The following is a 26,158-nucleotide window of genomic DNA, read 5'->3' as shown; positions in this document are numbered from 1 at the left end:
CCTAGGAAAAGTCTCATCCACATGTCGCACATCTGTAGCCTCACAAGGAACATACTGAGAGGTATCTCTGGACTCTTCATTTAAAAAGTATTAGCACTTTACTTTGGAATAAACTAAAAACTGAGATAATTTTTTTTTTTTACTAAATGACTCAATTGTGTTATAAAACATTTCCCACCACACTGAAAAGAACTTCATAGAGTTAGTCACTCTGTCAAGTGAAAAAGATTAAGTGGCTGGGTAATAAAAATTCCTGTTATCTCTATTATTTTACCAGCCACAGTAAAGCATCTCATGTTAGTTAGGAATCTTTGCTTTTTTACTTAAATGTTCACAGAGAAAAAATATCAGGTTATATCTGTCACTTTTTAAGGCTTTTACTTAATTTCACTGTCTAACCAAAACACCTTCTGAGAAAGATCTATTGTTGAAAGTCTCTCCCCTTTCAGATCTGTTATATTCAAAAGGTTTCCATAGTTATCTTTTGAACCATAAGTTTTACAATCACATTTTCTTTCTTTCTTTCTTTTTTTTTTTTTTTCTTTCCCCAACCAAATAAATTTTCTTAAAATAGTTATACCAGCCAAAAGAGAAGCACTGATAGCAAAGCTTTTCTATCCTCACGATACCCTGATACTAGATCTAACTAAGTGGCAGCTAAAGATAGACCACTACTCCCCTCACCCAAATTAAATCTGAATAGTTTAAAAACTATTGACTTGCCTTCTCTTTTCATTCTGAAGCTGAATAGATGTTCATGAAGTATGTCCCAGCACAACTTAAGTGTTTCAGAAAAAAAATGGAGGTTTAAAATAAATGTATTGGAAATCTTAGAAATGAAGCAAGCTATAATAATACCACATAGTGCACATGTCAACATATGTGTTACAATGACTGTGAAAATGGAAAAAGAAAATTTTACATCTAAATTCTCAAGTGTTTTAAGAAGTACAAATACACAAAATTTATTTTAATTTTCCATAATATTAAATTATATATATAATTTATAGGCACAGGTTGAAATTTCACCTTTGATAGGTGGTCATGTTAGGGGAATGTGGTTCAAACATCAAACATCAGTATCTGGATATCCATGTTAGGCACCAGTATTGGAAATACAGCAATTTTTTCAAATTTTTATTCTGTAGCCAAGGTAGATTTTTCTTTCTTTCTTTCTTTCTTTCTTTCTTTCTTTCTTTCTTTCTTTCTTTTACTTTTTTTTTTTTTTTCTTTATCTTTCTCTTCTTCTTTCTTTCCTTTCTTCTTTCTTTCTTTCTTTCGTTCTTTCTTTCTTTCCTTTTCTTTCTTTCTTTTGCTTTTCTTTCTTTTTCCTTTCCCTTTTCTTCTTTCTTTCCTTTTTTTCTTTCTTTCTTTCTTTCTTTCTTTCTTTCTTTCTTTCTTTTCTTTCTTTCTTTCTTTCTTTCTTTCTTTCTTTCTTTCTTTCTTTCTTTCTTTTCTTTCTTGCTTTCTTCTTTCTAAATTCTTTTCTTTCTTGCTTTCTTTCTTTCCAAAAGAATTTCTTACACTTAAATTCCAATTTCATTTTCATTTCTTTCTAAATATCCTCTTCATTCATTTCAATAATTACTTTCTTTAAAATATTCACTCTAAATGTACATCAACTTACTATATCATTTCTATTCTTTCATTTCATTATACTTTCTTTCTTTTAACTTTCTTCATTTCTTTTTCAATCTTATTCTAATATAACTTTCTTATACATTTTCGTTTCTTATGCTTATCAATTTACAAATTTAACTCTTAACTCTACATCTTTCTTCTTTCATTTCTTTCTCTTCTTTCTTTCTCTTCTTTCTTATCTTTCATTTCTTAATCTTTACTTCCTGGAAAGAATTCTTATTGAAACCATATTTATTTCTAAGCCAAAATGAAAAAAACTCTTTTGATATTCCCACTTCCTTTGATTATATTTCTCTTAGCATTATCATTTGACAGACCTTATGTTGGCCTCTTCTATGAAACAGTATGAACAAGCTTTATTGTATAGAATTGAACCTCAAACAAAACACGAGTATCGCAGACAAAAAATTAGACTATTAACAGTTTGTGGATAGAAAGGAAGAAGATGTAGCCCTACTTTAAAGAAGATGCTTGCAGTTTTCATATCCATTAGTCTATATACAATGCTATCATGAAAAGATTTCACCTATGTTGATATAGAGCAAGCAATTAGAAATGCAATATACCAAAATGAAAATCAAATGTAATGTTCATTATTCCAATGTGACACTGAAATTAAGTATCCAAACATTACTGCAGACATACAATGAACACATTACTCAAAACAACAAACAGAAAACAAAACAAACAAACAAAAAACCCCACTGACTTTGGTTTGGTATTCAGCCATCTAGTGGAAGGGAACAGAGGGCTTTTATATGCCTTGCAGAAGGAAATTCAGAACAGAATCACTATGAGTTTCAGAAGATGATTGAACTAATTGGTTGATGGGTTGAAGAGATAAAGCACATTAATGACTCTGTCAGCTTTAATGAGATAGAATGTAACAAAAACACAGACCAGCATCATATTGTTTTCATATATTTCAAACTATACGCCGTTTAATTAACTGAACTTATTGGTAGGTAATTGAAAAAAAAAAAAAAAAAAGACGGTGGTAAAATTTGTCATAAATATGTAGTCCAAGCTTTCACTTAGTCTTCCTAAATATATGATAATGATCATATAGTGGAAATGAAGACACGGCTTTTGGTAATTCTTCTTAAATGTTAAATTCAGTGAGGCTTGTAGATGAGACTCTAAAAACAAACAAACAAACAAAAAAAACCTCTTGATTTTTATTTTTTCTTGATAAAAATGTCTTTAATCCCCTCTGGTTCAGTTCCTTTGCCCAATCAGTCTACTTCATTCTCAGCAGCTTCAATTCTATTGATGCAAAGTCATTTGGTACTACTTCATCCTTGAACAAATCTGCTGCATTTTATATTCTCTGCTTGTCTGAACACATTCTTCTTCTCTATTAGCTCAGGCAGCAGAAGGATCTCACCCATCAGACCCTTCCCTTGTGGTATCTGCTTTGCGTTACATCCACTGCTCGGCAAGACATACCTTATTTGACTCCTATCTCGGTAGAGAAACAGAAAAGACCATGTCAGGTTTGTGAGATAAAAATATTCAGCTGAGCAAAACCCTGGGGAAAGGGTGTGGAAAAAATAGGTGGAAAGAATAGGAGAATCAGCCAAAAAAGACCAAATGCCATTTGATCAGGGAAAGCTGGGTAGACATCTGTTTTGTTTGATAATGTTGCATGAGACAGTATATTGTCTGAGTTGTTTTTCAAGTGTTTAATAGTGGGATTAAAAGTAATAGTAAGGTGTTCTTGTATGAAATGAGTATATATTCAGAAAAAAAAAAAAAGATTTAGAGAATCCTGTGGATAGTACAGAAATACTCATAGTGAGATGTTTCAATATGTGGTAAAGAAAAGGAGATGGAGGAGTTGACACAGAAATTGTAATGCTAGTCTCTCATTTATTTTATATAGGTTATTAAGCTGAATATGTGCCAAGAACCAATTTAAAGTTTGTAATGTGGCTAAGAGCATTTAAGACTATGAAAAAAAGAGCTGAACGGAATTAGCTCCACTTCTAGAGAATAAGTTCTATTGGCAGATGAACAAACATGTAGTTCAGCTCTTTCTTTCTGTCAAGTATATGAGACCATAAAGGAAAAAGAAAGAACTTGAAACAATTTTGTACTGAAAAAGTAAGCAATAAAAACTGACTAGCAGAAAAGGAAAAGAGATAAGGATGAAAGAGGGCGGGAGAGTGGTAGTAGTAATGGAGTCGAAAAGAGGAATAGTGGGAGAGAGAAGAATTTGTAGCCTCTGATATATTTACAAGAAGCAGTGTCGTTTTCGTGATGTTTAATGGTCATTTAAATAATGAAGTAGCTGTAAGCTAGAGGCCCAAGACAGGAGTTCCGTGGATTAACAGGAAAACTGCAGGAATCTGACTAGCATTTTTTACTATTATTAAGAAAGGTATGTTTTCAGAACAATTGAAAATATATTTTCAGATGCATTTCCTTGTAGACTTGAGACTGTCTACAATATAATACTGATGTTGATCACATGAATATATAATGCATCTAATCATATTATAGGTTTTAGAAATGTTTTCTGAGCCACATAAAAATTATAAACAGTGTTTGAATAAATCCAGTGTTTAGTTTGTTAAAATATCAAAAGGGAAGGTTTATAGGACTAATTTTAAAACAACATGCAAGTTTGCAACCAGAATCAGACAATATCGTAAGCGTTGGAAACGGAACGTCTTAGAGCGGAGAGCCATCCTCACAGAAAGCGTGAATATCAGCGCCAGATGAAAGAAAGAGGCCCTCCTGATTGTATTCAGTCAGATTCTTGTGCTTAAAGTTTGTCTCCTTGTCTTCGTTATTCCGTGCTCATAGGGAAGACATACAATGAGATCATGTGCATAGCATCCCTGGCTTTGCACCCTCCCCGGCAGGTATTTGTAGAGAGACGATGAGCGTACCCTCTTGAGCCTATCATTGTCTATGCTAAACAACTCTGTGTCTTTCCTTACTAGGACGATATATTGGGGTTTTCACCATCTTCATGGCCCTTTGCAGTATCTCCACTTCTCTATTGATCTACAGAGCTAAGAAATGAATACAGTAATCCAGTTGTGGCCACAGCAGTGATTAATACAGGGGAAAGATCACCTCCCTCAACTTAATGGGCAATGTTTTTCATAATACAGCCTGTTTGCTCTTCTGATTATACCCATTTGGGTGAAAATTAATTGTTCTTTCTATGGTTTCACCTTCTTTGAATTGTGGTTTTTTTATTTTAGTATCACTGAAGCTTCAAGGAATTTCATGCTGCAACACCACTGCTTATTGGCTTTGGCAATGCCTATAAAATACAAGCCTCGTGCTTACCTGACTTGATATGAAGGTTTGGAATTGTGTGGTTTCCACACTGAAATATTAGTTCAGAAACCAAAGAAAATTTGCACAGTAGCAAATAGCTCAAGGAATCAAAATTCTGGATCCTTCCCACTGTGACAGAAAAAACTGTTGGGCTAGAGGTAATATATGCCACTTTCTCTCACAGGCTAACTTTGAATTCAATGTAGTTACACAGTTTTGTTTGTTAAAAATTGAGTTTTGTCCTATAAACTCAGACTAGCCTATAGCCAAAGCATTTGATCCCAATGCTCAAGTAACTGTGTTTGAGTCCCACTGACCTGTAAAAATATATTTTTATTTCTCAAACTTCCTGCTCTTGAGAAATATATTTCAATTTGCTGTAGTAATAAAACATGCTGTTCCCACAGATGAAAAGAATATATAATTCATTTTTCAATATTGGGAATACTTTGAGATGCATTTGGCATCTAGATGGCCACTTACCTCAGCACCAGACAGGATTCTTGAAGATCCTTTAGAAAATGCAGTCTCTGTACTGAGTTTTGTACTGAGTTTTGGATAAACAAAAGTAGAAATGAGATGAGAAAGAACAAATCATTTAGTCTTTGGTTTATAATTGTCATGGTTTTGTAATTTTGTAATTTTGCTATCAGTACGTGGACATCATAAACATCATGTAAATATGGATACTTCTATTGAATGTGCAAGTCTCACAGAAAGAAACTACCATATCCACGAACAAGAACAACAGGGGTAATGACTAATCCACGTGACCACGGGACGCTATTATAACTCTCGTTCCCAGAGGCTGGAGTTGGCTCTCCTTCATCTCTCGAACTTCTCGGACCGTGAGAAAGACGTTCGCACAGCCGTGTCGCCTAGAGTTCACAGTAGGCCTCTCGGTTTTCGGGGACCCTCTCTCTGTTTGTTCAATTTGTTACCCTCAATTATATTATATTGTGCTATCTTGTATTTCGATAATATATTTAGTAAAATAAGTTTTTCCTCCTTAGATTGCCGCTGTTTTTATCCCATTTCCCTTTTCCCCCTCCTTTCCGGGCCCCAGGAGTGGGGGGCCACAGGGTGGCTTCCCCTGTCACGGGCATAGGTAAATCTAAGTAACCCGTGACAATAATTAATCCTTTTTTCCACCACTTTTCCTTTATTTTCCGAGACCCTTGTGAACTGTGTGTTTTTCATAAATAATTTATTTACACAACTGAACCATTTTTAAGTTTATTATGTGTGTGTGTGTGTGTGTGTGTGTGTATGCATAAAAATAAATTTGAATCCCTTGATATCTTTGTTTATGAGCATGCCTACACATTCAGTTTTTTAGGAATTACTTAAAGGAAGCCTGGAATGTAGTAAAAAACACATAACACATACAAATAAAGGAAGGGTTAATGGGGAGCCACAAGATAAGAATAAAAGAGGCTTACTTATATATTGCAATACATCATTCTGATTTTTATTTGCTTAAAAACAGATGTTGAGTCAAAGCTTGAAGCAGGAGGATATGAGTTGCAACTGCCCATCTTAGTGTGCCTGCAGTGGTCTGGAAACTGCTTTCTTTTTTGTCTTTGAGTTTCCTGTAGTTTAAGCCATCAAGAAAAGTATTCAGTTATAGTGAGCTGCTGTAAACAAACAAACAAACAAATAAAATACACACAAAAACCAACCCCCCCCCCCAAAAAAAAAACCCCAGCTATTAATAATTAATAATTATTATAAATATTATTAATAAATAATAATTTGACCAGGCTTAGCTATTATCATTGATTCCACTTACTGAGTCTGTGCTGGGTCATGATACTGCAGTTACTGCAAGACACTGGCACATCAGGGGACAGAGGACTTGGGGGCTAGAAACAGTTTCTCAGGAGTGCATCAGCAGCCTGCTGGAAGCTCATGGTTGTCTGTCATTTATCAAAGGTAATGCTGATTCAAGACTCATATAAGTTATTGCCTGGTGGTTTCTCACTAACACTGGAATACTTGTTTAACTATGGAGCAAAACAGTAACATTACAAGCTGAGCCTGGAAGATGGTCCCTTTTCTCTAGCAGCTGGGAGGAACTTCGACCAGTTAGTTTTGTTTATCCAGGAGTTTCTTTGTATAGTGTGCTTTTTCAACATGTACCTACTATCATTGTGAGCAATAATTTTAATAATACTAAAATGGACAATACTTTTTGATATCTTTTTGATATATTCAGTTCTGGAAGGGATTAAAGGGGTAGTTTATTGTTCTGTGCAATATCTGTAATATGCCATCACTGAAAACTCATCTATATATTAATATTAAATAAAATCCTTTTTAATTTTGAGCCAATGCCTGAATGTTGTGACATCTGTATCTACATTAAACATTTTCCATGAACCTTGCTGACTGGTTCAGATCAAAACACTGAAACATTGGAAAGGAAAGGTTATTTAAGAGCAGAATGCATATCCTTCATGCTCGGAGCAGTTAATATAATTGCTGATTTTCATCTATAAAGAAATGTGAATTAGTATACTCCATGCAGTCAAAACAGATGAAGCAGTTGGCCATTTTGCAATTAGTAGCTTTTTTTTAGTGTAAAGATGTATGAGGTCTTTGATTCTTGCAATTCCAGCTGAGATAGATAATATCACATTTTGGAACAGTCTTTGATAACAGTCCTGCACTTTCTCTCTTTGAATACAAGTGAAAAGTAAATAGGAAATAGATCTTGTTTATACAGGGTGGTTTGAAACTGTCTCTTAATTGAGCTTCTCATATTGCTCTTTGAGTTTTCAATTATACTTGTCATTGTCCTAGCAGTCATTAGTATTTGAATGAAACTGCAGTTTTTAAGAGAGGATGTAAGAAAGTAAATTAAAAAAATATTAAGAATAAGAGTCCTTGACATTTGTAACTTCAAATAAACAGAGCTGCATCACTAAAAATATAACCCCAAGCCCTTTCATTTTTTAATTATAGGAGATTCCTTACTGTTGCCAAGATTTTTGCATTTATGATACAAAATATATACATAAAACATATATAAAACATAAAATATATATAAAAATATATATATATATATATAAATGCATAAAACCACTAGTTTTATGTGATTATCATGCATTGTTAAACACATTTAATCTATCCTTACCTTTATTTAATTGAAACTTATTCAGATCATAATATCCAGAATAAAAATATGAAATTTTTCAGCATATCCTAACTATTTCATAAATGAAAATGCCCAGAGAAAAGTCGGTTTATAAATCTGTTGTTAAAAAAAAACAAAAAAAACCAACAACCCTCCATACATTCCCATTTCAGGGAAACTGTGGAGGTAACTGCTTCCTTTGTCCCTTTACAGATAACAGATACTCCCATGGTTTCTCATAACTCTTTTTTTTTAAAGTATACTTAGTCGGTTACTTGGGAAAAGGTTGACAAGATTCTATCACAAAAAAGAAAAAAGTAGAAAATCTTTTCCTGAGTTGCTTTTAAGCCAGCTTGCAGGGGAGTTTTGGACTGCTAAATAAACCATCAAAAATTACAGCATTTTGTGTCTAATTCTGTATTCTCATTATGCAGCTGGACCATTAAAATATTAAGTTGGATCAGTTAACTGTACAACTCAATAAAATGTCTAAGTTCACAAATATTAAAATAAAAAAACTCATATGTGTACAGGTTGATTACTAAAATATGCAATTTGATCATTAAATTACATATAATATACAATATAATATATATATATAATATAATTTGATGTCTGAAACAAATAATGGAATCAGGAAGAAGATCTGATTCATTTGTAAAGTATCCTTGGCATCTATGGAAATACAAGCATAACTTTATCACATAAAACTATTTACTTGGTTTGTAATAATTTCAAAGATTATTTTTAATGTCTTGGGCCTATTAGGACTGACTTGGTCTACTGATCTAAGACTATAGAGAAAATAGCCAAGGCAATGAAATGTCAGTCAAAATGTTTCAATCTCTTTCTCTAATGCTATATGCAAGATTTTCAAAATTCAATTAAATCAAAAGTGTAATAGACTATGGAATTATTTAACCAAACTTGTAGAAATTGGTTTGTTTTTTTTTAAAATTTTTTATTTTTGGCAGGAAAGTCAAACTGTGTTTTTAATATCAGTTCACAAGTGGTTGTTTTTGTTTGTTTGTTTGTTTTTTTCAGACACCGCTTCTTTGTATTTTTAGAAATATCTTATTAGACACAAATGTTTTGGCTTAGGAATTTCTGTTGCCTACACAATTTCTGTTGAACTACATAATAAAACTCACTGTAATAAGGTTGATATTTCTCTAATTTCTTTAAAAGTTTCCCTTAATGTCATGAATAGAAGTATGTATTATTAGAAGCTGATAGCATAGAGTTATATGAACAAAAGCTTGTAGCACATAATATTAAAAAAAAATTCATCTAAGTGATGACTTTTCTCAGTTCTCGGTTCTGCTTGTTTTTTCGACATTAGCAAATATCCTCTGCCTTCATTCTGAACAGGCAAAATGACACTAAAACCTATGACGATTGTCTAGTATAACACACACCCCAGATAATGAGCACAAGTGCATATGAAACACTGCTCCTCTATACTTTGTTCTTGTCCTTATTCACATTTTAGAGGATATAATGGAAACAAGGTATATTTTCATGACATGTAACATGTATAAATTAGTTTAGATTAGATAAGATTTTCTATAGGAATCAGACAAAAGCTTGTCTACAGAGGAAAGAAGGTTTAAAAGTGATATTTGGGGATAAAGGGAAAAAACTACCTCAGAAAAACAGGTTTCTAGAAAGAAAAGGTAAGAAGGAAGTTTTGAAGATTTTGAGATGTGTCGATTTTTTTTTTTTCTCTCTCTCTCTTTCTGTTTTGTTTTGTTTTTTAATTCTCTGTTCATCCCTCTTTTCTTTGATGTCGTACTCTTCTGCAGCAGACCTATGCAACTCTAAAATGCTCAGGCTCTTTTCACTCTGTTTTCTACTTAAAGTCCACTTTACAAGATGTAGTCCTCCTCTTCCCATACCTTTCTTGATTGTATTCAACATCTTTCTTTTCATGGCCCGCTGCAAAATGGAATGGATAGCATTCTGGACTGGAAATTCTTCCCATCTCCAAAGGAGCTGTAAGGGATAATCATCTTTACGTGGAAATGAAAATGGGAGCACCAGTGACTGCTGCTTCTCATTCTGATGCTATTGTTAATTACAGATTTATTATGCTTTCTCACTAATATATTAACTGGATATGAGAGACTTTTTCAGGGGATTAAAAGACTTAGAAAACTAAGTAAAAGAAAAAAAACAACATAGTTTTTCAAAAAACATTTGAAGCACAACATTTTTGTTACAGAATACCTTAAGAAGTACAGTTCAAGGTGCTTCCCAAAATATATAAACATTTTATAGCCATCTATGAACTTATGAATCAGAAATATGTTTTTTGTTAATGTCAGTATGGCTATGATCCTGTAATGGCACATGTATCTCTTTCTGAGATAAAGCTTCATAGCCTGATTTTCCTGTTGTGAAATTTGCTTAAATAATAGTAACATTTTTCCAGACTAGAATGCTCACCATCACCCAACAGAAAAATGGCAGGTTGCCATCTCTTTTTTTCCCCTCCTTACTGTGGGGATTCACAATTTCTTTGAAGTAAACAAGCCACATGCAGTTAGGTTTCAATATCGCTAGCTCTCATTCTTTGTCTTTTTTTTTTTTTTTTTTTTTTTTTTTCCTCCCAGCTTTCTCTTCACGGTACTAAATTACTGTCCTGGCTGCAAGCAGGAATTTGTTAGATAGAACCGCTATATATGTTTTAGTTAAACAACAACAACAACAAAACCAATAACAACAACAACAAACACAACAGGATAATTCAGAGCTATGTTATCGAGTTGGAAATGTCTTGCTTATAAAATAAAAATAAAGATAAATTATGTTCTTTTATTTCTAACTAAATCACATGATATATAGTTTCAAAGATCTATTGTAGATGTCGAAGTAGAAGTACTCCTTATCCTGAAAAATCATTACTCTCTTTATTCCATGATAGTATGCAACATGCTATCATTTATCATGGATGCTTAGCTGTAACTGTAGCTTTTATTGTTTATTATCCATGTACCAGCGTTATTAGTATTTATTTTGTAGGATCTTCTGATTTGCAAGCAAGAATTTTTCCAGTCAGCTACTATAAAGCTGCAATACTTTATTTTCTATTCAAAGCAATTCCATTGATTTATTAAATAATTTTGCATTATGTTTACTGCTTCCACAAGGAAAAAAAGTGGAAAATAATTCTATAATTTACTGATGACTAATTTCAAAATACAGAGATAACAAATGTTCCAGACAAAACTTTTAGTTAGCATATATGCAAAACACATCAACATGAATGCTGTAGCAGAATTTTCCTGTTACAAATTTCACAGCATACTTCTCTGTTTGAGTTGGCCTAACTGATCTGTGATGTGTACTGCATCTCTTAATCTAATGTTTCCTATCCTATCCATGCATCATACAATAAAGGAAATTAGGCAAGTCAAATAACTTTTGCCTTGAACAATTTGACTGAAATATATAAGGATTGCATATTTGTATGGGAACTGTTGAATCACAGCCTGAGCCACTGAATGATCACCTGAGGCAAGCACTGAGTCAGCCCCAGGAGCAGGTGACTTGTGTGTGGCTGAAAGGGGTGGCTCCACCTCTCCATTTAAGGGCTGACTGTACCTGGAGAAGGAACTCTTTCTGGAGTTTGTTTCCTTTGGAGTTTTCTATTGCAAGTCTAGGATGTGGATGAGCATTTCTTTTATCTTTGGTTATCTCTTTCCACCACAGTAATCTTTCTGATTATACAACATGTAAAATACACAACCTGTATGATACTATCTTAATCACACTACTTTGCTAACTGTACATTTGCTGATTGTACAATATTACAAATATTTCTAAAACGGTGTTTTTTAATCTCTTTAGCACCAGTCTTATTCAAATGAATATGCAGACTTTTCCCACCAAAAGAATGAAACTGGCTGTTGTTAGAGGTGGTGATTTTTGCTTTGTTCAAGATTCCTACTGTCATGACACAGAAATGCTCTTCTGTGGAATAAGGAAGTTGGTTCTAAAACTCTTAACAGATGTTGTCAGTGAGGCTTATCACTGTGCTGCCTGATTTCTTGGCAGATTCGAATTCTGCAGTGCTATTATGACCTACAAATGTTTATTCTTATTTTTCTTCATAATACCTTTGTTCTTTTGCTTAAGGCACTAGCTAGTGAGGTTTGGATCACTGAAGAAAGATTCTGTAAGAACTGCAGGAACGTGCCAGAATAATTTTCATAATGTGCTTCCTAGAAGGACTGCTGAATTTCTTTGTCACAGCTCCTATGTGATGGCCCAGCCTATCAGGCTGATCTTAGGGCTGACTGCTCCAGAATACATTTGGGACAACCATACTAGTCTTTGTTGAATTTTGTAATGCTTTATTTCTCTAATTTGTTCTAAAAAATCTCGAACACACTTCAGCACAGGATTTGTTATCTAATATATTAATGTGAAGTAGGTGAACAGCCCTCAAAACCTGTGCTCTGCAATAGAGCATGGAAGAACTTTATCACTGAAGTGAGCTGATTTACAAAATATTGTTCATTGTCTTACTTATTTTCCCAAATATTATGATTTTTTTTCTTTTTCTTTTCTTTTCTTTTTTTTTTTTTTTCTCAAAACTGCTGTCATTGGTCCATTCAGCTGTATTTCCAGTTCAATAGAATCTGTTCCAGATATCAGTTGAAAGTCTATCAAAATATTTGCTTTAACAATTACATTTTATCAGTCTTGGTTTATTTATTTATTTATTTATTTATTTTTAAGATGTGAAGGAAAGGAGAATTTTAGTGTAGCTGTCTCTGATTCCTTTGGGAAAGAGCATACACTCTGAAGAGTTGAGTTAGTTCAGTTGACTTTGAAGTAAATGTCTAACATAATAGGCATGCAGTTTTTCCTTGTGGATGCCAACTACTGGACTTTTGAAATGTTACCAAGAACTTCATAGCAACTTGTTACTCGGATTATCTTTTCATATTCAATTTACATATTTTCGAAAACAAAATAAAACAATGCTACCTTTTTTCTTTTCCTGTTATTTGTTAATGCTAGGTAATATCCTTTCCATAGAGAGAGATGAGTAATGCCACATGTTACGAAGCATGGTTCTTATCCTCTACTCTCTTTCATCCAGACATTTAAGTGCACTGCAGTAACATAATGTTTTGAGTAGTTTGATTTTTGCTCAGCTTTTTATTACAGGTCCTTAATTTCATTGTGAACTCCATCACTTCTCTCATGCTGGCAAGCTGTAGTTAGATCTTCAAATAAATTCAGTTGTTTTTTTTTTTTTCAGAGGCTTTTCCCTTTTAGTTCTAGTAATAGTCCAGTATTTCATGTACTATTAATAGTTTTCAGTATCTCAAAAAGTTTACAAATATTTCCTCTTACAATATATTTGAAATATGCTGTACATTAATATTTCATTGACTTATTAAGTAAAATGCAAATCACGGACCCTTATAGCCTCCAAACTTTTTATATAAATTCCAGTCATATATGTTTTGCTTTGCTGGATATTTTGCTGTCCAGTTTCACTAAGCTTACCCAGAAAATCTTTGGAACTATAACAGCATATATATATTTTTAATTGCTTTAAATTAAAATTTAAACCTTGAGTTCATACTTTCTCTAGGAACCAAGTTTTTGTTTGTTTGTTTGTTTTAATAGTATAGTACCTTGATTTTAAGATGGAATAGTTTTCAAATGTCTTGAGGTAGATGAAGAAAAAATACTGAAACATTCTCTTTGACTTTTTTTGTGTGTTTGTGTTTTATAGTAGTTAATTTTATCTTCAGAAAGTGGTAGATATGTCATTTTTATGTTAGCTCTCTATGGCATACAGATATTTTCTCACCATCTACATCTTATTTTATCCTAAATAGGAGCTTTTTTCCTATGAAGGAAACAGTTTCAAAATATCTATTCCTTGTTTAAAATCCCTAGGCTCTGTAGTTCCCTACACTAATGCCTAATTATATTTCAAGATTAATACACTTAAAAATTGACATATATTACAAGCTTTTGCTTGTAAAAAGATCAGTTACTAAGCTTGCTTGGAAAAAAAAATAAATGAAAGCTTTATTCTAGCAACCCAAAGCATTCTGTGATTCTATGATTACAATTTGAGTAGTCTGGCTCTGTTTAAAACTTCTTGCCCAAGTGATGAGGAAATAAATATAGCTAATTAGTCCAGTATAGTAAAATGATTTTATTTATTTGTTTGGGAATATACAGCAATCCAAAAATATCCTATGTATCTTTAGCTGTTTGTTTTGTTTCGTTTTTTGTTTATGATGTTTACCCCCAGTGATATGTTAATCAGTATGTTTGCTGAAAACAAATTTTTTTCACTCTAATTATTATTGGCACCTACAGTTTAATTTGGCTGGTAAGTCAGGTTTGATTACTTAAGTATTTGCATGTATCTGTCTCTGTTTGGTTCCCAGACATCATCACTTATCAGTGAAGTTCTGATAAGTGGAGGCAGAGAGTGATTAATCTTATTGGATGCTGTGGTGTCCCAAGAGATCTTGCCTTGCCAAAGAGGAAAGCAGATATTTTCTGTTTTGCTTATCATACATCAAACACTGCACGACTTAAAAAAAATACTGTTACACAACTGAAGAACTATCCACTGAATAATGGGTATCCATGGAAGTTAAGATATCTAGCGCACACATAGCCACCTAGATGTAGAAGTATAGGACTGGAAATGATTCCCATCTTGCTTTTTCCTAGGATGTCATATCCAGTGGTCATAGACTTAACAGAAGAGAGGCGAAGGGTAAGAAAATGACTTGGTACAATGCTTTTGTATTCATGGGTGGCATGGAGGTCATACTTCTGTATTGGGTACTTTCTTTAATCATACAGGATGACAAAAATAAATAAATAAATAAATAAATAATAAAAAAAAAAGGAGAGATAAAACTTCTACGTGGGGTCCCTCCAAACATATGTTTAAAAGAGTTGTTTTTTTGTTAGAATGACACTATGTTTGGGAAAAGATTAAGACATACATATAGTAGAATCATGGAATTGTAGAATCATTAAGGTTGCAAGACTGCTTAGATCATCTAGTCCAGCCATCAACCCATGCCTGTGATCGCTCTGGACCAAGTCACTCAGTGCAACATCTACCCTTCTAACTTTTTCTTGATTTTGCTAAGTATTGGATGGTCTTTGTATTAAAATTCATTAATTTAAAACACTGTTTTTAACCACCCTATATTAAAATCAAATTCCTCAGCTTCTTTACTTTCATTCCTTTGACCACATATATAGAAATGATAGTGAGTAGTTCATCCAGCAGTTGGTAAGTTTAATGTTCATCCATAACACAGCAAGTTCACAAAATGCAGATAATGCAAAGACAATATTTGGGAATTTTTTTAACTAAACAGTGTAACTTAATTATGACAAAATGCATAATTACTTTGCTTCATCAACTTATTTAATTTCAGTTTGGTTGCCAATATTTTGTAATAGTTGAAAATCAGTAAGATCTGTATCTGATGCATTTTAATAAATGAAAACAAGCTGCAATATGAGAGAACCATCCAACATGTACATTCTGCAAGAATAAGAAGAAACGTGTTATAAACCATTGCATTTAAAGGAACTTTAATAAAATAAAATTCATAAACTTAAAGAATATCCAGCTAGAGCAATAGCTTACTGTTTTTGTTGATGATATAAACTCAAAACTCTTCAAGATCTATAGAAATAAAATTAAGCATATTTTGTCATCCTACCAAAAAAACAGTGTTATTTTGTCAAGATTTCTGCAATAGAGTGGAGGGTAAGCATAAAGCATGATCCTCTGATCTACTGAAAATGGATGCAGACATTCTAAGAAATGCCAATGATAACCTGTTTCCTTTTAATATATAGGTATTAGTGAATTTATGGGGAAAGATACAAGCAGGCTATTCCACACACATCACGGCAGAAGATCAAGGTTTTTCTGCAAAAGTACATTCAGTTATGTATTTGGAGGATTTACTAGTCATATTGTACTGCTAATACATATCCATACACACATATATATTTTTTTATATAATTTTACATATATCAATCTATTTATTTTTTTAGAGAAAAACAGAAAATAAACTTTTTCACTGGTCTGCCTGAGCTATGAATTTGCTGGATAATACTTGTGATGCTGAAATATTGTTGCTTTTGATGTCTAAAATTAGAATGAAATGCCTAAATCTCACTTTGTCTTTCTTCAGAGTGCTCTTACAGAGAGGTAAATTGCATGGAAACAGAGGCAAGACCCTGAGATATTAGGCAGTGTTATGGCAATGTGTTTGAAGAACTTTGCTAGAGACACAAATGGTTCTGCCTTTGACCTACTTCAGTGATAGAGTAGCTGTATGAATTTCAGATTCTTTTTACAATGGTTCTGAGCGTTCTGTTCATTAATATCAAGAAAACTAGAATGGTTTCATTTAGGAGTGTGCTCTAGGAGGACCTAAAAAACATTTTCAAGGAGAATCATAGAATGTACTGTGTTGGATAAGGATTGAGACCAACTCCTGGCTTCAAACAGGACCACCCAAAAATTAGGCTGTGTGACTAGATTCTTGTCCAGGTGCTTTTGGAACTGTGACAAGCTTGATGCTGTGACCACTTCTGTGGGGAGTGTGTTCCAGTGTCCAACAAGTCCCTGGTAAAGAACCTTTTCTTCATATCCAAGCTGAAGCTCTCCTATCTTCAGGTTTGTGTCATTTTCTTGAATCCTAATGATGGTCAACAGAATGAAGAGATGAGCACCTGGCCCTCCACTCTCGCTCACAAAGAAGCTGTAGGCCAGCCATGAGGTCTCTTCTCACTCTCCTCCAAGCAGAACATATCAAGGCACTTTAGCTGTTCATTATGAGTGTTTTCCTCTGACCCTTCACCATCTTTGTATTCCTCCTTCGAACACTCTTTTAGTAGACTTATACCCCAAACTGCATGCAATATTTGAGCTGAAACCACACTAGTGGAGTGTAGAGTAGGACAGTCGCTTCCCTTGACTGGCTAGCATACAGTACTTAAGTGCCTCAGGATACAGTTGGCTTTCCTGCCTCCTGGGCACACAGTTTCCTCATGTTCAACATGCCATCTATCAAAGCCTCCAACTTTCTTTCAGCAGGGCTGCTGTCCTGCGTCTCTTCCCCCAGTATGTATGTATGCTGGGATTGCCCCTTCCTGGAATCTGACACTTGCTCTTATTAAGCTTCATTAAGTTGGTGCTTCCCTAGATATCTTAATTTGTCTAAATCTCTCTGCAAGGCCTGTCCACCCTTAATGAAGTTGGCAGCTCTTCCCAATTCATTATCATCAGTAATCTTGCTCAAAACAACTTCTTGTCTTACATCAATTAAGTAATTTATGAGAACATCAAAGAACTGAACCTAAAATGGAGTCCTGGGAGAACCCCACTAGTGACTGACCACAAACCTGAGGTAGCCCCAATTATTATAATCCTTTGGCCTTTACCCATCATCCAATTGCTCAGATGTTACATTTCGTTTTTATCTAATCATATGCTAGATGTTTTGTCAAAAAGGATACTGTGAGAAATAGTATTGAAAGCTTCAAAATTCAAGAAGATAACACATACTGGCTTCCCTTGGTCAACTACATGAGTAATCTGGTCATAAAAGTAAACAGTTAAAAAGTTAAACAGCACCTTCCTGTTCTTTCCAACAATTCAGTAGGAGAGCTGTTAGGTCACAGCCTAAACTGGTATTTGAATACCTGAGGAAAGGGTGTGGCTGGCTGAGGGAGCACAGGAACTTTCTGTGAAGGAGTGCTGCATAGCCAGATATCCCCCTCACTGGCTGGGTGAGTTCAGTTCTTTCTTTCTGTATGCGTCTATTGGCCTATCTGCAAACACTTTACTTGGTATAGCCAATAACCTATTAGAAAACATTTCATTTCTTTCTGATCTGAACAGATAGTATTGTACTCTGTTTTTTTTGTTGTTTTCCTGAGTAACTCCCTGACTACCTCCTTTCTCTATAATTTTCCTGGGTATCAAAATGAGTCTAACAGGTCTATAATTATCAGGGTCATTTTCATTTTTCTTTTTGAGTATGGGAAAAATGTTTGCTAGCTACCAGTTAACTGAAATCTCCAAATTCCCAAGACTGTTGGTAAATAACTGAGAGGTCTTGTAATGATATCACTCAACTGGGTGTGCCTCCGGTGTCGCAGTGGTAGGAATGCCGCTTGCAACACTGGAGACCCGGGTTCGAATCCCCCCTGTGGCACAAGTGGTAGATGTGCCGCTCTGCTACACAGAGGCTCGAATCCCGGGGGTTGGACTTGATGATCTCTAAGATCCCTTCCAACCCACACCAGACTGTGATACTGTGAACTGACTAACCTGTGATGAATCCCACTGGGCCCCTTGGATCTATATACATTCAGGTGCTTAGGAAATCATGTTTGAGTTTGGACTTGCCTGGGAGTTTATTGTTACAGCAGCCTCTAACCTGGGGCAGCTAGTGTCCCAGAGCCCACCATCTGCTTTGAAGACAGAAGTAAAGAAGGTATTAAAAGTCTGATTTGTCTTGTCCCTGTTTGCAAGGTGACTGTTCTCATCAAGTAACAAACCAATGTTCTCTCTGGTCTTCCTTTGTTGTTAATATATTTTTGAATTTATTGTCTCCCCCAGTATTGGCCAGCTGCAACTCTACCTGACCTTTGGCCTTACTAATTTTCTCCCTACAAAGGTTAATAGTAGTCTTTCTGTATCACCTGACCTTTTTTCCAGTGGCCATGTGTTTTCTTTTTCCATTCTAGATTAAGATTCCTGTTTAGCTAAGCCAACCTTCTGCCCCATCTGGTAGACTTCTGACACTTTGGAATTCCTTGCTTTTGTGCTCCTATGAGGCGATACTTAAAGAGTGGCCAATATTGATGGACCCTGATGCCTTCAAAAGCAGTTTTCCCAGGGAACTAAATAACTAGTTCCCTGAGCAGCCTGGGGATGCTCTCACCACATCTAGAGTTGAAGCTTTTGTGGCAGTTTTCCATCTATCATCACTGATATTAAATTCAACTTATTGTTACATGGTAACTATGTCCAAATTATTATTTATTATTATCTGCTAAGGCCAAAACATTTACTCCTTCCTTGTTCTAGAAACAAATGGCTGCCCAGTTTGTTGTTAAATTTCACAGTCTTTGTGTTATTCTTTGTATCTTTCAAATATAAAGCATTATCACAAGCAGTTTGTAAGCTTACTAATTGTAATAATGTACAGCTAATATCTAACTCCGTAATTTTGATATAGGTATTGGTGCTTTTGGAAAAAATAGAAATGTGTTTCTAAATGAACTACTTTAATCAAAGATTTAGCTTTTGCATATTCTTTTTCATTAATGTTTGCAGAAGCAATAATGTTAGTCATTTTTAACAGGACTCTCCTCAATTTATCAAGAGGAAAAAGCCTGTCACTACATTTTATCACTGTAATCATTAGTAGAATGGCAAGTGTTATCTTTTACTGGTAAGTAAATTAGGGTTATGTTACTTATGGATTAAGTGAATAGAATTTAAAATGTATGTGTCTGTATGTGTGCATAAGTACATATGCACACAAATATGCCAACATATCTCATGGTAAGATAATTCAAACCAAAGCACCAAATTAGTGTGAATATAAGTGCTTAAGAGACGAGTATTAGCAACTCTCACATGGGTAGAATTGTTGCTGAAATTTGAAGTCAGATTTCCAATCTGGGCAAAATCTTTTCCCTCTGTATGAATGAAATACTCAAAAAATCTCACTTCCATGCTTCCATTCTTCTTCAGTACTGTAAATAAAGTTTTGATATTTGATTAATGCTCTGGAAATCATTATGAACTTAAAATGGAATACAGTTTGCCTTTTCCTAGATCTTTTTGAAGTGTCCATTAGTGAAGAAAAGGAAAATAACTTGGACAATATGTATTATATCATAAATCCATAAATGCTTCTGTAAGGCACAAGAGTTATTTCAACATGTTAATGTATGTTCTATATGTTAATATGTGTATGTTAATATATATGTTAGTTTAAGAACTTTTATTTGAGTTTGATAGTAGATTATTCTGTCCAGGCAATTATCCTATTTAGTCTCCCAAAGACCAGTCAAGTATGACAAGAACCATCAAAACAAGGCTAATTGATTTTTTTGACTCATTGGCTAAATGAAATAATTGTGAAAATGATCAGATTAAACTGGTTTTCAAGCTGAAACAAAAATTAAATATTTTAATTTTCTTGAAATAACTTCAGTTTGATCCTAAATTTGGTATTTTGTTCAATAAGTAGCTCTTCTGTAATATTAATGCTGATATCTTTTTCTACTCCTTTTTTTTTTTTTTTTTTTTGAAATAGCAATACTAATGAAGTAGCCACTGTTATATCTACTTCTGAAAAGCATGTAATTCAAATCTATTTTCATAAGGAGCACTTTCTCTGTAATTCTACAGAACTTGTTCCATAGGAATACATTTGATGATGCAGTACTCTTATCACACCACTGTCATAGTAATGATGAACAAAATCCTACTCCCTCATAGAGCTATTTTTCATTTATTAGAATGCAACTCTATTAATCATAAATTTGACAGCTTAATGCTTGGATTACAGCATTAAAATGTAATTCATTAAAGTTTGTTCCAGGCAGTGTGAGTCAGGCAGTAAAATATTTATTAATCTTTTCAGTACTTTTGACAGAAAATTGAGTTTTTTAAAAAAGTTGAATGTATCATAAATACTAAAGCTGCTCTGAGAGTAAAACCTCCTTCTTTATTACACTGGCCCATGACTTCAGAGGTAGTTAGTGGTGTGGCAGTAGGGACCAAACCTTTGCACTAATATTCCTTTACGTTTTATTTCTGTACAACAGATGGCAGCAGAGGGGAAAGCCTGAAAAAATTGTGTCATCTGTGAAATGAGTGTGAAGCAAAGATGTGTCACTGAATTCCTCCATGTGAAGAAAATGGCACCTACTGACATTCATTCATAACCCTCTGGACATTTATGGAGGCTAAACAATGAGTGTGAGCACAGTGGTGGATAACAGTGGTGCAGAGACAGTGGGTCACCTCACCTGGTGCAGATTTTATGAGTGCAGCTTGCAGGATTTTGTTCATCAGTGGTGGAGATGCACAGATAATGGAGGTGACTCTGCTTAAAGTGTTTTGAAGCTGAAAACTTGCTTTATCAAATAAAATTATTGTGCTGTTTGTTGCAGCTTTAATGAAGTAAATAGGTGCTGTTACTTTTGGGGTGGCCTACGTATCATATATTAAGGATCATTGGCATGTCAATAATTGCAGGAATGTGTGATGCATTCTGTAACATAGCCATCTGTTCCACTGTTCTTGTATGTCTTCAGCATCAAAATTTTACCAGAATGTCTAGTCAAAATAGCTACCCATCTTTTAATCCATGGAAAAGGAACAGACTGAGATCTAAAACCATAGCAACAGCTAATGTTAAAATTGCACTTTCAGCCAAAGATTTCAATCATTATTGCTCTCCACCAGAAAGACAACTCACCTTTGCATGAGCTACTCAGTAAGTTCTAGGAGTGCACTGATGACAGCTTCCTAACACTATTAACATGTAGAAGAACTTCTTTGTGTTGAGGGTGATGGAGCACTGGAACAGGTTGCCCAAGGAGGTTGTGGAGCCTCCTTCTATGGAGATCTTCAAGGCCTGCCTGGATGCTTACCTATCATAGAGTACCTTCTTTAGTGGGAGGGTGAGGGGGCTGGACTCTGATCTCTTAAGATCCATGTTTTCTTCTCTAACCAATTCTCTAAGTGACAAGGGGGAAAGGAATAATTGGGACTGCAATCAGTTCATTTAACTCTACTGATCTGTCTTCCTCCTCTCAGTCCATTGACGGTTCTTCCCGCAGTTCCTGCCAGCACTTGCTCCTTCATGGGCTTGTCACTGTCTTCAGCTTCTTTCATGGAGCATTCATTTGCCCTGGAGTAGGGTCCTCCATGGGCTGTAGCTTAGATATCTGCTCTCATGTACTACAACAATTTTCTCCTCTGTGGGGTTCAGGGAACTTCTGCTCCAGGCCTAGTGTGCCTCCTGCTTTCTTTCTGCACTGACCTAGGTGTCAGCAGTGCTTTTTCTATCACATTTGCTCATTCCTCTCTCCATGTTGTTGTTGCTGGGGCAAGTGGAGCTGGCTTTGATCTGATGCTGGGCAGCTCTTGGTGTCACTTATACCTGTTAACAAAATGTCACATACACCAAAATACAGTGTCTTGTTCCAAGTAACCCAGCTTTAAGCAGGGGTGCTGTACTAGATGGTCCCCAGAGAGGTCTTCTAACCTCCACAGTTCTGTGATTCTTTGTACTACTTCTGAATATGTATCTTTACCTATAAAGAAAATATGTATCATTCCATGATATGGATATAATAGACATTTTTAGGGTTGTATGTGAATACCTAAAGTTTGTACTGTTTAACTGGACTTTGACCTGGAAATCAGTGACTTTCCTTGAAATTCAATAATATGTGAAATGAATTCACAGAATCACAGAACGGCAGGGATTGGGAAGGACCTCTAGAGAATGAGTCCAACACACACCTTTCACTAACAAAGGAAGTAGCAACTTCTTAAATTTTACAGTATACTACATCAGTTAGAATGACTTCAGCATGGACTGAATCAGTCTGAGCAGCTCTCTGTTTTTTGTCACTTGTGCATGTCCAACTCTAGCTGTAAGTGCTTTCTCCCTTTTCACTGCTGGTAGAAGGGTTTCTTTATCCCTAAATAAACACTGCTTCAGAATGGAAACCTGAAAGGAATCTAATGCATTAGGGAAAATATATATATATATACATATATACATATAATACAATTTATTTACAATATATATATATACATATAATACAATTTATTTTTTATTCAAATAAATAAATAAATTAAATAAATAAATAAATTTAAATAAATAAATAAATAAATAAAATAAATAAGTAAATTTTATTTATTAATTATTATATATTATAAACTATTATTATTTTTTTATATATATATATACATATATATATATACTGTTTTATGATAAGAAACGGGAATAGGTTCGTCTGAATAAAATGCAAAGTTCTGATGTTATAATGAAACTAGATAGTCTGGAGCTGTTATGTTTTGTGAATACAGAACACTCCCCTAAGCAGCATGGAGTTTTAAGTCCTCTCCAAGATTAGTAAGTATGTAGGAAAGAAACATATATTTTTTTTCTCTGATGAAATCACTTCATTCCATTGCCTCTTCAGAAATTTAACCTTTAATCCTGCTGGTCTGCTGTTCTTTTTAATACTTGACATCACTGACTTTTGGTTGCGTCTGACACTTAAGTACTGTCCATGTTCCTTGCTTTCCTTGCCTTACTCCTTGCTGTTTTTTCTCACCCTTCTAAATTGTATAAACAAAACGAAAATGTGAAAAGTGTTTTCAAGTTATTCCATTGTTTGCTTGGTACATATCTTTTTTTTTTTTTTTTTTTTTTTTTCCTAGATTAAATATATTTAACTTGTAGATTAAATCTCTCTTCACAAAAATTACAGATTTAGATATGCAAAAAACTAATCTTATTGATTCAAGCTATTATTCTTGAGAACGCTGAATTTTAAAGGTCAAAAAACAGTTCTAGTGATCCACTGAGAAACATGACACTATAGAATATTATTTGTCAGAGGAAAAGGAAGAATGCTGTAATTTCTTTTTACAAGGAGTGACTCTTGGCCAGTGAAACAACTTTACAGTTCCAGAGATAAATTAACTGGGCTATGCTGTTGCAGACATCTTTCTCTTTCAAACACTGAAGTAGTAGATTATTTTGGCAATAAAATTTCCCCTCTGATGCACTGAATATTTTCATATAATTTATGGAGTTTAGATGTAAGAACCAAATACTTTATGATGATGAAATAATTAAGATAGTATTGTTAGTTTTTGGCATATTATCTAATTATACTGTAATTCAAAAATGTTTAAATTAGAGCATTTTTCTATTTCACTTTTCAAAACTATAGGTGGGAAAACTTCAGCAATGAATGTAAACCTAATATTGAAGACTAATGTTGCATACAGATGATAAAGAGGGGGGAAATGTTGCATACAGATGATAAAGAGGGGGGAGATGTTGCATACTGGGTAGGTGGTGCCTGTGTGCACCTGGGGTGGAGTCAGGGAGGTCACGAGGGTATGCCAGGAGTGGTGACCTGTACCAATATATAGGGCTTGTTGTGAGGCATTGAACTTGTACTTTGGCGTTACGCACTGTGTGTGAGTCCCGTCTGTTCGCCATGTGAAGAGGCACGGTAAAGTCACTAGGCAGCCTTGATTTGTCACTGGATCGGGAGGCAACAACTAACTCCTCTCTTACATATATATAGTGGATGTATTTTGAAATTTGTTAGATTAATGCTAAACAGTTTTTACTTCTTTGCTCCTATATGATTTGATATTCAAACTTTTTTCAAGGTAATTTTTATTTCATGAAAAAGTGAAAAAATATATAATGCTATATTTTTTTTTCTCAGTATTGGTTTTAATTAAACTAAATAGTGTATTTTTCCCTGCTTTTCACTCTTCCTAGGAGTACTGGTCCCTTTTCAGATAAAATTTTATTTTCATTCTGGTATATCAGAAACTGTTTCACAATTGTATTACTCTGAATGAAAATAAATTCAACTCACTGCATAGAGAAGTCAGAAAAAAAGTTGTATATCTTAGTGTCTCAGCAATATGGAATTAATTTTATTATCCATCATAAAGAGTACATTAGCAATTTTATGTATATTTGAGGGACAGAGGACTGCATAGATTAGAACGTAGTTTAAGTATTCTTCCAAAAATAGACTTGACTTTGGAGACACAAAAAAATATTGGTATTATATTTGTACTTGGTTTGTATCCATGCTAAAACTATGAGTAGTGAAACAGAAGAAAAATCTTGTCATTTCTGATATTATTTTCTGTGTGCATGGAGACCTTGGGTCTGTGATAAAGATGCTATGAACACTTCAAAAACACACACAAAATAATAGTGTTTCTTGGAGAGCTTATAATCTAATATTTAAGCAAGAAAACAACTTTTGATAAATTTATGAAATTGTGTACAGCAGATTATGTGAAAGATAGTGCAGTTGTAGGTAGCAGATAGTGTACTGGTCTTCTAACTGTGCCCTGTAAGGCTTGTAGAGTGATCCATCCCCAGGTTAGTCTTCCCTTTGTTGTGAGGTATATAAAGTCTAAAAAGAAGGCAGCATAGAATCAGAGTGAGCTGTTAAGTCTCTGAATGTATTAGCACTGACAGAGAGAGATCTATTTATCATTGAGATTTGTGGCAAATATGATGTATTCTCAGACAGATAATAATTCTGAAGTCATTTAGCAATTTCACTTCCTTCAAGTGTTTGGTAGATTATTCAGACCTATAGGTATCTAGCCAAATCAGAATTCAAATGATTAGAGTTTCTTCATCTTTTAAGGAGTTGGCTGGATATTATGTAAATTGTGTAGGGATGAGCAATATTTTTTTTTTTAAATCACTGGTTAATCTGCTAATTTAACTTGGTTAAACCACTGCACTTGCAATGCTAAAGATTTTCGGTTTTATTGAGTAGAAGAACTGCATAACATGTGGATGGTATGTGCTGCATCCTCTTCAAATTATGCGCTTTTCTTTACTGTTCAGTTTATATTTTAAATTCCAAAGGATTCCTTGCCCACCACAAGATGGCTCAACCTTTCTGTGTGGGGGAGATGCTCTAGCAGTGATGGCATGATTTGATCTGAATCAGTTTACCCTCATTTAAGTAGTGTCACCTCAATTAAGGCATAACTATAATTATGTAATATATACCAAGGGATTCTAATGGAAGTTCAGATAAGACTCTTCACTATCACAGAACTGGAGTTGTACAACACCAAAAAACAAAACAAAACAAAAAAAAAAAAAAAAAGAGAAAAAAAAAAAAAAAAAAAAAAAGAGAACAATGCTTGCACACTGAAAAGCAAACATGAATGCATGCACAATTTGATTTATAACAGAAGGGTGTGATAAGGTAATGGGA

Source organism: Coturnix japonica, chromosome 1, assembly GCF_001577835.2.
Source record: "Coturnix japonica isolate 7356 chromosome 1, Coturnix japonica 2.1, whole genome shotgun sequence".
NCBI classification, from domain to species: Eukaryota; Metazoa; Chordata; class Aves; order Galliformes; family Phasianidae; genus Coturnix; species Coturnix japonica.
This window is presented reverse-complemented; position numbering follows the sequence as displayed.